The sequence below is a fragment of the Xyrauchen texanus genome, chromosome 29 (genome assembly GCF_025860055.1).
Source record: "Xyrauchen texanus isolate HMW12.3.18 chromosome 29, RBS_HiC_50CHRs, whole genome shotgun sequence".
In the NCBI taxonomy this organism is placed as follows: domain Eukaryota; kingdom Metazoa; phylum Chordata; class Actinopteri; order Cypriniformes; family Catostomidae; genus Xyrauchen; species Xyrauchen texanus.
The window spans coordinates 730,410-745,927 of NC_068304.1; the positions used below are offsets into that span (position 1 = coordinate 730,410).

General features: G+C 46.7%; 1 protein-coding gene across 1 annotated transcript in view; it reads left to right on the forward strand.

The window, feature by feature from the left end:
* The first annotated feature begins 1,201 nt into the window (after nucleotides 1–1,201).
* tspan4a (tetraspanin 4a) overlaps nucleotides 1,202–15,518 on the forward strand; it is a 151,060-nt gene continuing 136,743 nt past the window's right edge. Inside the window, exon 1 of the mRNA XM_052097402.1 lies at nucleotides 1,202–1,349. The gene's annotated coding sequence lies outside the window, so the exon portion shown is untranslated. The remainder of the gene's footprint in view (nucleotides 1,350–15,518) is intronic.

Here is a 15,518-nt window from a genome sequence, read left to right on the forward strand (position 1 = left end):
CAGTAAAGAAGATGGAGAGGGTCAAATGTTTGGATTTGTGGACATGGTTATATAGGATTTTTTTACCACTTTGTTATTTTGATAATATTTTCATTTTGTTTAAAGTGTAATATGAATTTAGAAATATGTTTGGTTTAAGTTTTCGTGTTTCAATAAATTAAATACATTTTTAAAGCAAAAATCAACTGGTAGAAGTGAAGTGTGTGCTAAAAGAAAAAAAGATCCCTTGATCCACAACCTAACCTGGAAGGCTGATACAAACACTGTTAGTCCTAGACATGATTTGTGTCACTTGATCAATGATTAATAATACTTAAATTGTCTATAAATTAACAGAGCCTACATCCAAATTCTGATGAGAATCACATTTTCCGTATAAAAGGAGCGTGCCACTGTCATAGAAATATAGCTGACATTAAACAAGGATGCAGATGATGCACAAATGTGGTAAATCCATATTTCTATTTTACTAATTCACAGTATATTTACACTACCAACTTCTTATGAACATTCTGTCTTTGTTTATATTGCTGTTGATTAACATATAAAGACTTGTCCGGAGAAGAAGCTCAGAATTAAATTGCACTTGATCCAGTCCATTAGCACTATGCATGGACAGGTTTGCCAAACACACATGCGCATAGACTTAGCGCATGCTTGCATGAAAATACCAAAACTTCATGACCATGCCCATTGACTTTGTGCTTATGACATAATACTTAATGCTAGAGCTCCTAGGGGCCCTTTGTGCACAAGTCATATTGGCTACTATAATGATACTAATGATTTATTTAGTTTTGTCCTTTATTCAGCTTGAAAGCCCCTGCTCCCTATATTCTTTATTGTATGGAAAGCAGCAGCTCCGACATTCTGCCTGATGTCTCCTTTTGGGTTCTGTGGAGGAAAGAAAGTGAATGACCGACATAAGGGTGAGAGTAGTGAGATTTGTTTGAACTATTCATTTCATTCCTTTAGTTTCTTGTGTACTCTATTAATCTTTTTTATTAACACTATTCTTCATACTAAACACTGTGTAATCAGTTCAAAACGGTTACCTCATTTTCAAGTAATTGTAAAATTGTGAGTAAATCATGTATAGTGTGGGAAAGAGAAAGTTTCAAGTGTTCACTTGAACACAAAGATCGTCTCTAAGCTCAGAATATCATGAGTGCATTCTTGAGATGCCTGCTGGAGGTTCCTCCCTGAAATCTGACCAAAATAAAAAACACACTCTTGACTCAACAGAACACACACTTGAGCTCATACATCTGCTGGACATATAAAACACATGATGAAGGACAGAACTTTTACTGAATAACAAAGTAATCTTTACGAAGCCAGCTACAGAGGTGAGTAATATTTCAATATTTCACCATTACAATGTGCCATTTGAATCAATGTGAAAATGTTTGTAGAACAAATGACAAGAGACACTGAGTGCCAAAGAGGACAACTCTGTGTTTTAAGTTGGTTTCCAAACTGGATTTGTTTGCTTTCCTTTTTAAACACTTAAATGTGGCTGAGGACAAAATACTGACAGATACAATCTTTTGGAGAAATGTAACAGAGCAGTAATATACAGGGTTTCCATTATTCTGTTCAATTCATATATTGGATGTTACAAGAGAAAATCTGCATATCATTTTATAGGATTTAAGCAAATAATAATAAACAAAATTGTTTCATGTATTCCAAAGTGTGTGATTGTACAAGCATAATCTTAAATATTCATCTGTAAGAGAAGGAAAGGCTTATTTTGGATATTATAGCTAAAAGTGTGGTAAAACTATACCCACGTTTGTGTTCTAAGTCACTTTGGTTCAAAAGCATCTGATTAGAATGTAAAATAGTAATTATTGTAACCCCAGCATTTGCGATTAGCAACGCTTCACACTTGTAATTTTGTAAGGGCATTAGTACTGCTTTAGCAGTTACTGTTTTTGAAAACCTGCATTGCGGCATGAAACATATGAAACAATGCGGCGTTAGAATGATACAGAAAAGGACTTTTTACCCTTAAAATTGTGCCATACTTTAACCCTGGGTAAACAAAGTGCTTGGTTATTTCACACTGTTCATTCTTAACCCTGGGTTAATAATTAATCCTGGGTATATTTATGTCACAAGGTTTCATGCCGTACATTTGTTATCCCTGAGTTAACATTCTTATTTGCATGTATGCAGTGTCGATAACAATTATTGGATGAATTCAGCTCTTCTGTATAAATGTCGGAAAGCAAATCAGATCTGTTAGTATTTCGTCTTCTCAAACATACCACTAAAACACACGCAAAAGGAATACTGTCTCTTCATCACACGTTATTGTGTTTGTCATCACTGTTCGACATTTTGGCAGATGGACGCAACAAGGAGAAAATAAGAAAGCCGTTCTTAACGCCTTCATTATGTACAGTATATGCTGTTTGATGGACAATTGTCATTTTGGATTGATAGATTTTAAAATACATAGCTGTTCTAGTTTCAATCAGTCAATCTATCAATTGGTCATATCCATGTATTATTTATTTATTTGGTAAGTAGCCATGCAATTAGTTGGATTACAGTTATCTGGTCATTCTCACAATATAAAGCCCTTTACGGTGATACTATACAAGAGCTTTCACCCTGTCAAGGTTGATTTTTCGATAAAGACCGCCTTACTCTACATCTTCCCTTGAATGCATCAAATCAATTACAGTGGATTCGTACTGATGCTAAACATGCAGCTATTCATAATAATTGCCTGCGAATTTTAATTTCTCTGACAATATATCAAATTAAGCCACACACTGAAATAGACACACAGAGATGATTGCGGTTGTTATGAAAGACGGTTGTCTCACCACCTACTATCATCAGATCTTAGTCTTTCATTAAGTAGATTATGAAACAGTAGACAGTAGATTTACTCCCCAAAGGGTCTATTTCCTTCTTCATTCTGCTGCAGATTTACTGTTAGACATGAGAAAGAGATTTTAAGGAAAGGAAAAGGCCAAATCTTGATGCAATCATCTAATGGAGTGTAGGTTTTTCTTGAAACTTAAACCTTTTATTTTTTAGGTCACGTTGTACAAAAGTAAAACACAACAGATATCAAGTCATTCACTAAACAGTTAGGTCACTCTTTTAAGTGTGGTGTTCCCCTTCTGTCGCTCTCTTACGTTGTGTCAGAGAACGACACTAGGGGTCTCTCTTGAGCGCCGATATTCACCTCTGTACTATGAAAAAAGGCCAATGAGAGTTGGCAGCCAGTATTTGCATGTCCCGCCCCCGGACATACGGGTATTTAAGCGGCGCAAATACGGGAGTTCATTCAGAAAATTTCTTCGGAGCCGATGGTCGTGTTTGTAGTCTGCTGCGTTACTACACACCGAGTTCCTGCTATCCTCTGCTGCATGCTGTTGGATTCTGCGGCGCACAACAGTGGCTTTCTCCTGGTTGCACGGCTGTGCACTTCCTGCCCCTGAGCACATCGACAGTTGCAGATAGAAAGATCTCTCACGAGTCTTTCATTCATAAAAGAGTGATTTTATTTAAAACAGTAATTTCCTCTAAAAGAGCAAAAACACAGCGGCGTTGAACGTCCTTTTCAGGACGCATCTTTTTAAAGATGCCTTTCCACCCCTGTGTTGTTTCTGGATGTGGTAGAGTACTCTCCGCTTCCGACGGCCACAGGCGTTGTCTCGTGTGTCTGGGCAGCGATCACACCGAGGCTGCGTTTGTGGATGGTTCATGTTCTCATTGCGAGAACATGACCATGACAACGTTGCGGTCACGGCTTGCGTACAACCGTAAGCAAGCCACTCCAGCCGCCCCGCGTCGCTCCTTCTTCCCACGGGATTGAGGACGATGCGGCTGGCGATGGAGGTGATTTGGGGATGGCAGCGGTGCAGCTCGCCGGATACGCCCCTCGGACCACCAGCGCCCCAGCACGCTCGTTGACTCCCGTCCCCTTCGAGGTGGCGGCGACTCGCCTCACAGCCAGTCTGCCTACCCTCTTGCGATGGAAGCAGATAAGTTCGCCGTGACATCGGAGGGCGTGGGCTCTGACGCTGAGGGCTCCTGTGGGCTGCCGCCGGGCTTGCACGCCCAGCAGGAGGCCGACGCGCAGATGTCCGATATGCCTTCCGGGCAGCCAATAGCGTGGGCCTGGATTGGAACCCTCCATCCTCCCGCAGCCATCACGGCTAGATGATTGGTTTTTGGCGTGGGCGCGCTCACATCCTCGCCCCCAGTACCTTTCTTCCGGAGGTGCATGATGAGCTGACGTCTTCGTGGAGAGCACCCCTCTCCACTCGTCGTGCCACCTGCTCATCCGCCCTCGCCACCCTCGACGGCGGAGCGCCACGGGTACACGGAGATCCCCAGGTGGATAGAGCTGTTGCGATCCATCTATGCCCGGAAGCACTACCACCTGGCGGGGCCGCCCTGTACTCCCTTCCCGGTCCTGTAGAGCAACATCCTCAGCTCACCGCGAGGCCTACAGCGCTACCGGACGCGCCGCTTCGCCCTGCATGCCATGGCTCTCCTGCAGGTCCACCAAGCCAAAGCACTCCGCAACATGCACGGGGTGGCCCTGATCCCGACACGCTGCAGGAACTGCGCTCAGCGACCGACCTCGCCCTGAGAGCGACGAAGGTCACAGCGCGGGCACTCGGGCAGGCGATGGCCACTCTGGTGGTCCAGGAACGTCAGCAATGGCTGGACTTGGTTGAGATGCGTGAAGCCGACAAGACTCGCTTCCTCAACGCCCCTGTCTCCCAGTTCGGCCTCTTCGGCGACACCGTGGAGGACTTTGCCCAGCAGTTCTCCCTGGTGAAGAAGCAGGCGGAGGCCATTTCTCACATCATGCCGCGCCGCAAGCCTGCCGCCACGGCCCAGGCCCCATCTGCTCGCCGAGGGCGTCCTCCTGCGGCCAGAAGACCTTCTGCTCCGCCCCAACCTGGGCCCAGCTCTCAGCCCCAGCGTCGAGCAAACCGCAGGAAGCGTCGCCCCCTGCCTCACGGACCCCGTCGAGGACCCGGAAGGCTCCCAAACGTCCCTGAGACAGCGGACCCAGAGGGCGAGAAGTTAGCTCCGGAGATGGTGAGACCGCTCCGTCCCCGGTGGAGGGCGGGAGGAGAATCTTGTGTTTTTCATTTGCCGCACCCCTGGCGGGGCTGCGGTACCAAATTCTCAATAAAAGAGCTATTTCCTTTACCTCTGGGTCACATGGCTCGCAAATGCCGTTCTCCACGGCACTTGTGTTTCAGGCCTCAACAGTCCGGCGCCCAGAATGCGGTGCTCCGCCCTCAGCCCCACGACTGTTCCCGGCCGGCCGGTTCAGAGCGAGTCCAGAGGACGCCGACATCAGACCTCCTCCTCTGTCACGAACCCGCCCCTGCCAGGTGCGCGGAACAAGGTAAGTGCTTTGAGCTTATTCTCAGCACCAGAGCCTCGGGGCGCCACAGAGCCTCCCGACGCTGCATTACCTGTTCCGCACCGCTCGCGAAGCCCGCCCGGATACGTCCAAAATACTTGTCCCCTTGGTGCCCCTAGCACAGAGCGCAGAGGCATGGCTTTCTCTGCCCAGCTCGTCACGCTGGCTGCACCGGACCATTCGACTTCGATTCACGCAATTCAGTTTGCCAGGTCTCCGCCCCCTTCCTGGGCGTTCGTTCCTCCACAGTGCACGGCGAACATGCCCTCTCCCTGCGCGAGGAAATCGCCTCCCTTCTAATCAAGGACGCGATAGAGCCTGTCCCTCCAACCGAAACGAAGAAGGGTTTCTACAGCCCTTCGTTGTACCCAAGAAAGGCGGTGGCATACGACCGATCTTGGACCTGCGAGTTTTCAATCGGACCCTGTCCAAACTCCCGTTCAAAATGCTCACCCAGAAACAAATTCTATCTGGCGTTCGGCATCTAGATTGATTCGCAGCGGTAGACCTGAAGGACGCGTACTTTCACGTCTCAATTAGCCCTCGACACCGACCCTTTCTACGGTTCGCATTTGACGGCCAGGCGTATCAGTACAAGGTCCTCCCCTTCGGCCTGTCTCTGTCCCTCGCGTCTTCACGAAGGTCGCAGAGGCGGCTCTTGCCCGCTACGAGGAGCGGGCATACGCATACTCAATTACCTCGACGATTGGCTCATTCTGGCCCCTCGCAGGAATTACTATGCGCACACAGAGACCAGGTGCTCGAGCACCTCCGCCGCTGGGGCTTCAGGTCAACTGGGAGAAGAGCAAGCTCACCCCAGTCCAGAGCATCTCTTTTCTCGGTCTGGAGTTAGACTCAGTCTCAATGACAGCATGTCTCTCCAACGAGCGTGCTCAGTCAGTGCTGGAATGCCTCGCTTCCTTCAAGCCAGGCACCGTGGTCCCGTTGAAACGTTTCCAACAGCTCCTGGGGCATATGGCATCCTCCGCGCGGTCGCGCCACTGGGGTTGATGCATATGAGACCACTTCAGCACTGGCTCCAGACTCGAGTCCCGAGGCGAGCATGGCGCCACGGCACGCGCGGCGTGGAAATTACCACTGCCTGCTTCCAAACCTTCAAACCCTGGACAGACCTCTGCTTTCTTCGGGCAGGGGTACCCTTGCAGCAGGTGTCCCGTCGCGTTCTGGTTACAACCGGCGCCTCCAAATTGGGTTGGGGCGCCGTGTGCAACGGGCGCGCAGCCGCAGGCCGGTGGAACCAAGGCCGCTGCGCTGGCACATCAACTGCCTAGAGCTGCTGGCTGTTCGTCTTGCCCTGAAGAAATTTCTTCCGATGATTCGTGGCAAACATGTCCTGGTCAGGACAGACAGCACCACGGTGGTGGCTTACATAAACCGCCAAGGCGGAGCACGCTCCCCACATGTCACAGCTCGCCCGTCGTCTCCTCCTTTGGAGTCAGCAGCGACTGGAGTCGCTGGCGCCACTCACATCCCGGCAACCTCAATGTGATAGCGGACGCGCTGTCAAGACAAACCTTGCCTGGCGGAGAGTGGAGGCTCCACCCCCAATCGGTCCAGCTGATTTGGGACAGGTTCGGCAAGGCCCAGGTAGATCTGTTTGCCTCCCAGGAAACCTCCCACTGTCCGCTCTGGTATGCCCTCACAGAGGCTCCCTGGGGACAGATGCTCTGGCTCACAGCTGGCCCGTGGGGCTGCGCAAGCACGCTTTTCCCCAGTGAGCCTTCTTGCACAGGTGCTATGCAAGGTCAGGGAGGACAAGGAGCAAGTCACTCTGGTGGCCCCCTACTGGCCCAACCGGACGTGGTTTTCGGATCTTACGCTCCTTATGACAGCCCCTCCCTGGCGAATTCCCCTGAGGAAGGACCTTCTTTCTCAGGGACGGGGCACGCTCTGGCACCCGCGCCCAGACCTCTGGAAACTCCACGTCTGGTCCCTGGACCGGGACGCGGAGGGTCTAGCCGACCTACCTTTAGCCGTCATAGACACTATTAACCAAGCCAGAGCCCCTTTGACCAGGCATCTTTACGCCCTGAAGTGGCGTCTGTTTGCGAACTGGTGTTCTTCCCGAGCCGAAGACCCGCAGAAGTGCGCAGTTAGGTCAGTGCTCGTGTTTCTTCAGGAGAGGCTGGAGAGGAGGCTGTCCCCCTCCACCCTCAAGGTGTATGTTGCTGCTATCGCGGCCCACCATGACACGGTAGACAGCAAGTCTCTTGGCAAGCACGACTTAATCGTCAGGTTCCTAAAAGGTGCCCGGAGGATGATTCCTCCCGGCCTAACCTATTTCCCTCCTGGGATCTCTCGGTCGTCCTGAGGGGACTCGGAGACCCCCTTCGAGCCGCTTGACTCAGTTGGACTCAGGGCCCTCTCTCTCAAGACCGCCCTGCTGATCGCGCTCGCCTCCATCAAGAGGGTCGGGGACCTGCATGCGTTCTCTGTTAGCGACGCCTGCCTGGAGTTCGGTCCGGCAGACACTTTCGTGATCCTAAGACCGCGACCGGACTACGTGCCCAAGGTTCCTACCACACCCTTCAGGGATCAGGTGGTGAACCTGCAAGCGCTGCCCTGGGAGGAGGCAGACCCAGCCCTCTCACTGCTGTGTCCGGTACGTGCCTTACGTATTTACCTGGACCGCACACAGAGCACCAGACGCTCTGAGCAGCTCTTCGTCTGCTTTGGGGGACAGCAGAAAGGGAACGCTGTCTCCAAGCAGAGACTCGCCCACTGGGTTGTCGATGCCATTTCCCTGGCTTATCACACCCAGGCCGTGCCCCCCCCTTTGCGGGTCCGAGCCCACTCCACCAGGAGTGTTGCGTCCTCATGGGCACTGGCTAGGGGCACTGCCCTAGCAGACATTTGTAGAGCCTAACACTTTTGCGAGATTCTACAATCTCCGAGTTGAGTCAGTTTCGTCCCGTGTTCTCTCAGGTACCGAGCCCGTAGAACTCGGTGACACGCCGACGATCTGACCGGGTGGATCGCTTGCACCCAGCGCCCTTCCCCCTAACCAGGGGAAACAGTGCGCCTTCTTCCCAGGAGATTCCAGGCTTGGGACACTGGTTGGCTCCTCCCTAGCCCTTGCGGGTCGCAGTTCTCGTGGAGGGACTCGCCGACCCAAACCACTCGCGGTACCGCTAGCTACCCTGTACTGGTATAGGGGCCCCACAGGTAAGGCCTCCTGCTCGGACTCCCCTGTGTGTAAAACCACGGTTCTGTCCCCTCACGTGAGTTGACGCCGTGTTTCCCTTAGGCAGTCACAGCTGCCTCAGGTGCCGTGCTGTATGCTCCCCTCTCTGAGGCTGGTGCTACCACCAGCACTACTGTTCAGCATAAGGCCTAGGTATAGGCCATGCGATGTATGTGCCACTCAAATTTGCCTCCCCTCCGGTAGGTGTGGCCTCCGCAGGGTCTTCCCCGCCCTACCAAGGGCTAAGACCCCCTTCCCTCAATGCGTGTAAGGGCCCCGGCCGTAGTTGCTCTATGCGAGAAACATAGAGAAAAAGAGGCCCAGCCAGGCTGGCCCGCTCCCATGTTGGCGGCCGTCACCTTGTTCCCTCCTCCGGGTAACGATAAGGAATCCTGATGGCTTAAATGGGGCATTGGGGAAGAGTACGTGCGGCTGATACAGTTGGTCGTTCTGCACGTAGGAATACCTGCTCGCTCCTGTATCAGCGGATCACGTACACGGCTCAGCGCATGGCGCTTTTAAGTGGACCCCTAGTGTCGTTCTCTGACACATCGTAAGAGAGCGACAGAAGGGGAACGTCTAGGTTACGTATGTAACCTCAGTTCCCCGATGGAGGAACGAGACGTTGTGTCCCCCTTGCCACGTCGCTGAGCCGAGCCCCTGTTGTGGCCGGACCATTTCCGGCTCCTCAGAAAAATCCTGAATGAACTCCCGTATTTGCGCCGCTTAAATACCCGTATGTCCGGGGGCGGGACATGCAAATACTGGCTGCCAACTCTCATTGGCCTTTTTTCATAGTACAGAGGTGAATATCGGCGCTCAAGAGAGACCCCTAGTGTCGTTCTCTGACACAACGTCTCGTTCCCTCCATCGGGGAACTGAGGTTACATACGTAACCTAGACGTTTCAGCACTAAAACCTGCTGTGTCTTGAGTATTAAAATGAATTAATTGTCATTCCTTTCTGCACAAGCATGTGTCCTTTCTATGTAAATTAAGCTAATTTATAGATTGCTCTTTTTTTTTTTTCTTCACAAAACTGGGCCTCCTTATAGAAATAAGCCTCATACACAAAAATCAAAGCTATTTACCCAGCGCAATTTACATTGCCCGAGGATCTCACCGCCCCAGGAAAGCAGGTGGTAAACTGTCATTTATGTAAAAGAGACATTTGTGTACATTTTCTGCTGATCATGACAGCAGGAATTCATCAAATAATGATTAAATGATGGAGAAGAACTTTTATAATCTGACTTGTGCATCTAGATGTATCTGGTGTAGTCAAGCAAAAATAAAATTATATTTTCTTTTCTTTTTTTTTAAGTTTAAGGACAAGATTCATTTAATGTCATATATTAGTGTTCATTATTATTAATTGCATTTTTTCTGGTGATGTTGTGGAGAGAGAGAAAAAGACAGATATAGATTTAAACTTAGATAGATATGGAACAATCAGTTATAATAATAATAATAATAGTAGTAGTATAATACTAGTAATAATAATAATAATAACAATAATAGTAGTAGTAGTGGTAGCAGTAATAATAATAAAAACAATAATAGCAGTAGTAGTAGTGCTAACAATAATATCATCTCAGCTTTATTACATTTTAGACTAGTGAATAAAATGATTGGTGATATACGAAGCTCCACTATCGCCAGGGAGCACATCCACAGACACCAACCCCAAATCGAATCCCCCTGGCCCCCCTCTCCCGCCGCAGGCACAACCCAATCCTGTACCAGCGGTTAAGCCTCTATGTCTTCCTCCACAAAGGATACTGGGGCATCATGACAGGCACCTCCAAATCAATCTCACCTGGTCTGGTTGTGACCCGGCAGATGACCAGAAATTATTATTTGGCTGACCTTTTTAGATTACAATCTTTTGCTGGAATTGTGGTGTGTACCAGTTAGCTCCCCAGCCAGAGACACCACATCCAACCCAGATAGCACTCCAACACAGTCACGTTAAAATAAGAGAAGGGACCGCCGGCAGATACGGCAAAGGGAGGGGCCAGGCAAACCAAAAATCACACAGGTAATGCCTATGCCGATAACATGTGCCAAACGCACCCACCGACAGTACAAGAGCAGTCTCCAGACCCAGACAGTTAATAAAGTATATAAATTATGTGTATAAATAGAATGTTTTTGGAATTGGGTTTTATAAGGGAGGCAGGTGGGAGGGATGATAGATTGTTCTATACTAATATAACTATCAGTACTACCACCACTACTACCCCATCAACAATAACAATAATAGCATTAACTATACCAATTAAATGCATAATTTACATGCAAAGAAAATAAATGAAATATATTATAGCATATAAACTTATTTTTTTTGCACACTTTTGGACGTGCACTTTATATAGGTTTGTTATTTAGTTGTGTAGTCTCATGTGGTTCTGTGTTTGTCCTATGTTGTTTTATGTAGCACCATGGTCCTGGAGGAACGTTGTCTCGTTTCACTGTGTACTGTACTAACAGCTAGTTTCTCTTTTTTTTTTTTTTTTTTTTGTCCCTTTATTAGAGTAAAATATGGAAATACAACAACATAAATAGGAGATATTTCATTTTGTTTAAAGTGTAATATGAAATTAGAAATATGTTTGGTTTAAGTTTTCGTGTTTCAATATATTAAATAAATTTTTAAAGCAAAAATCAACTGGTAGAAGTGAAGTGTGTGCTAAAAGAAGAGTTATAAATCATGATCAATGTTTTTGCAGACAACTAAAGCAGCCTAATTGTGGGTTGGAGGATAAATTAGGTGTATGCCTGGCTAAATAGATGAGTCTTTAGTCTAGACTTAAACTGAGGGAGTGTGTCTGCATCTCGAACAGTGTTAGGGAGACTATTCCATAGTTTAGGAGCCAAATATGAAAAGGATCTACCTCCTTTTGTGGATTTTGATATTCTAGGAACTATTAACACGCCAGAATTTTGCGATTGTAATGAACGTGTTGGAATATAGCGTGACAGAAGATCACTTAAGTACTCCGGAGCTAGACCATTCAAAGCTTTGTACGTAGTTAACAGAATTTTAAAATTAATACTGAATTTAAGTATAGCTTAAGGTAGCCAATGTAATGATGATAAAATGCGGATAATATGATCATAATTCTCGGTTCTTGTTAGCACTCTGGCTGCTACATTTTGAACCAATTGAAGTTTATTTATTGATTTTGCTGGACATCCTCCCAGTAATGCATTACAATAATCTAGTCTTGAGGTCATGAACGCATGAATTAGTTTTTCGGCATCAGCAACAGAGAGCATGTGCCATAATTTAGCAAGATTTCTTAGGAGAAAGAATGCTGTTTTACAAATATTGGTAATTTTATTTTCAAAGACAGATGTAACAGTACATCCATCGAGAGTCAAATTATATTTTAGTGGCTTATTTTTAGAGGTTTTTGGTCCAATAATTAGTACCTCTGTTTTGACGGAATTGAGTAGAAGGAAATCATTTATTTCATTGATACATAGATATCTCCCAGGGGAACCATATAGAAGGAAAAGGCCTTAAGGCTTGTAGGCCCTAAATCTGATCTCTGTGGCACTCCATACTTTACTTTTGTTTGGTTTGACAATTCCTCATTTACATAGACAAAGTGGTAGCGTCAAGTCAAGTCAATTTTATTTGTATAGCGTCTTTCACAACACACGTCGTTTCAAAGCAGCTTTACAGAAAATCATGCATTAAAGAAGATAAAACTGTAATATCTATAATGTCGATGAGTCATCATTGTGTAATTAGATAAAATATGATTTTGAATTGTGTTTAAAAATAAATAAATAATTGTATTTATATCTTTTAGCGGTCTGCTAAATAGGAACTAAACCATGCTAATGCAACTTCACAAATGCCAACATAATTCTCTAGCCTATTCAAAAGAATGTTGAGGTCATCAGTGACTCCCTTCCTAAAAGATATAGGCAGCTATATATTTGAATGTATAAAGACTATAAAGTCTTTGTTTTGACTAACTTTAGTTCCCTGAAAGGAGGGTATGAGACACAGTATCAGGAGCTGACTTTGAGAACTCCTTGCAGAAGTGATAATCTTTGAGGCCCGGATGGAATCATGCCAGTCTTATTGACAGATGGTGCTTGAAGCTCCATCGAAGCACTAAACCAGAGCACAATGCCATTTCAGAAGGATTTTTCAACTGAAGGGAGGAGGCATCGCTCTGTCCCTTAACAGCGAGAAATCAGTTGTGAGGAAGGCTACCAACATCTCGTTCCCTTCTTTCTCAGTTGTAATGAGAAGTTCCCATTCAAGTCGGTCACTTTGATGCTGTGTTAATAGCTGATGCTATAGTAATAGTATACCATAACGCCGTGCTACTGATTCCGATGCACTAAAGTGTAAAAATTACACTGGAGTGGTTCTCAAACCTGTCCTGAAGGCCCCTCAAGAGACACACATTTTGGATGTCTCTTTAATCAAACACACATGATTAAACTCATCAGTACATTAGTGGAGACTCCAAGACTTAAACCTGATGTCAGAAAAGGGCAACATATAAAATGTGCAGTGTTGGGGGACATACAAGACTGGATTTTGAACCACTACAAGCAGTACCCATTAGACAACAGGTTAGTGAAACGCAATGAAATATCATCCCATTAATATTGACAAATAGGAAGGAACAGTTAAAAACATCTAGGTTGCCAACCTGGCAAAAACATTTCCAAAAATGTCACTAGCCAGTCATGGTAAAAGCATTGAAAATAAGCTCCAGGCAACCAGGGTGCAGCTGATAGAGGACCCGGACACCAGGGCAGACCAGGTGACCAGGGGGGAGCTGGCAGAGGACCTGGAGACCAGGGTGAACCAGGCATAAATAGCGGAGGGTCCGTGTGGATCAGGAGACCTGGGTTGATCTGGTGGGAGACCATGGCGAATCCGGCTTTGGAGCAGGGCCTGACGAGACAGCGTTGCATGGAGAGGCTGAAAAGGCAGTGTGGAATATTGGACTCTCAGAGGGCGGAGCTGCTAGGGACTCAGGGGGTAGAGACATTTATGGCAGTGTCTCAGGGGGTGGAGCCACTGGAGGCAGAGATGCAGGGGCGGAGCCAATGGAGGCGGAGACTCAGGGGCGAAGCCGCTGGAGACTCTGGGGGTGGAGCCGATGGAGGCTCAGGGTACTTGGAGGTCAAGGCGGCTAGAAGTGTATAGTTCTTGAAGGGGGGGCATCCTCTCAGCAGTCCGACCTGTCCTTTGTAGCCTTCTGATGTCTGATTTCATAGCTGAACCAAACCAGACAGTTATTGAAGTGTAGAGGACAGACTCAATGACTGCAGAGTAGAACTGAATTAGCAGCACCTGTTGTAGGTTGAACCTCCTCAGCTGGCGAAGGACATACAAACTCTGTGTCTGTAGTCATTAAGTCCTGTGATTTTTGGTTTCTTTGGGACAGGAATAATGATTGATTCAGCATGTTAATTCACACTGCTCCAGTGATCTATTGAAGATCTGTGTGAAGATGGGGGCCAGCTAGTTAGCACAGGATCAAAGACACACTGGTGAGACACCTTCTGGGCTTGAAGCTTTCCTCATCTTTTGTTTCTGAAAGACCCAGCTCACATCATCTTCACAGATCTTAAGTGCATGTTGAGTAGCAGGAGGAGGGAGGAGGTGGGTAGCAGGAGGTGTTTTTGTTTGTGTGAATTGAAGGTCAGAGTGAGACACGGGGTGGGAGATTGGACCTTTCCAATCTTCAGTGGAACACATTCAGGTTATCAGCCAGTTGTTGGTCCACCACAGGGTTGGGAGTAGGAGTCCTGTAATAGCCACTCCACACTGATGCATGGCCGTTAGCTGAAATCTTGTTTTTCAATTTCTCAGAGTATCTTCTTTTAGCCACTCTGATTTCATTATTCAGTGTGTTCCTGGCCTGATTGTACAAGACTTTATCCTCACCCCTGTAAGCATCATCTTTGGCCTGATGAAGCTGCCTGAGCTCTGCTGTGAACCAAGGTTTGTTTTTTGTTGAACTTTAAATAAGTCCTAGTATAAATGCACATATCCTCACTGAAACTGATATATGATATAACAGTATTTGTGAGCTCATCCAGATTGGTGTCTGCATCCTCAAAAACATTCCAATCCTTGCAATCGATTTTGGTCCATCTCTTAACAGTCCTTATTACTGGCTTGGTTGAATTAAATTTCTGCCTGTAGTTTGGAAGAAGATGAACCAGACAGTGATCAGAGATTCCCAAAGCTGCTCAAGGGACAGAGCAATATGCATCCTTTATTGTTGTGTAGCAATGATCCAGTATGTACCTGTCTCTGGTGGGGCATGTAATGTTCTGTTTGTATTTGGGCAGTTCACATGTGAGATTTGCTTTGTTATTATGCCCCTTTTCACAATATGTAATTTAAATCTTTGGTGTGCCCAGAATGTGTCTGTGAAGTTTCAGCTCAAAATACCCTACAGATCATTTATAATACCATGTTGATAATGTGAGCTGTTTTTGTGTGTGTGTGTCTTTAAATGCAAATGAGCTGGTGCTCCATGCCCCGTATCCAGAATAGGGTGGAGTTTTGACATCTCTGCTTCGGATAACTAGACATCATAAGCAAAGTAATGTGTCTTTGTACAGAATCTGTGAACAGATTGTTCTTGATTAATGGGGATTGAAAAAAGGACTGGGTGGATTTTATCATTATAGGGTGGTTGTGTACACACACTACCAACACACATTTATGTTCAAACACCATGTAAAAGTGAATTTTGCATAATAGGTCCCCTTTAAAATCCCCAAGAATAATAATAGCTGAGTCCGGGTATTGTTGTTCTGTGTCTGTGAATTGATCGGTCAGCTGTTGCGGCGCTGTGTTTACACATGCGTTTGGCAAGATATACACACTCACCAGAAT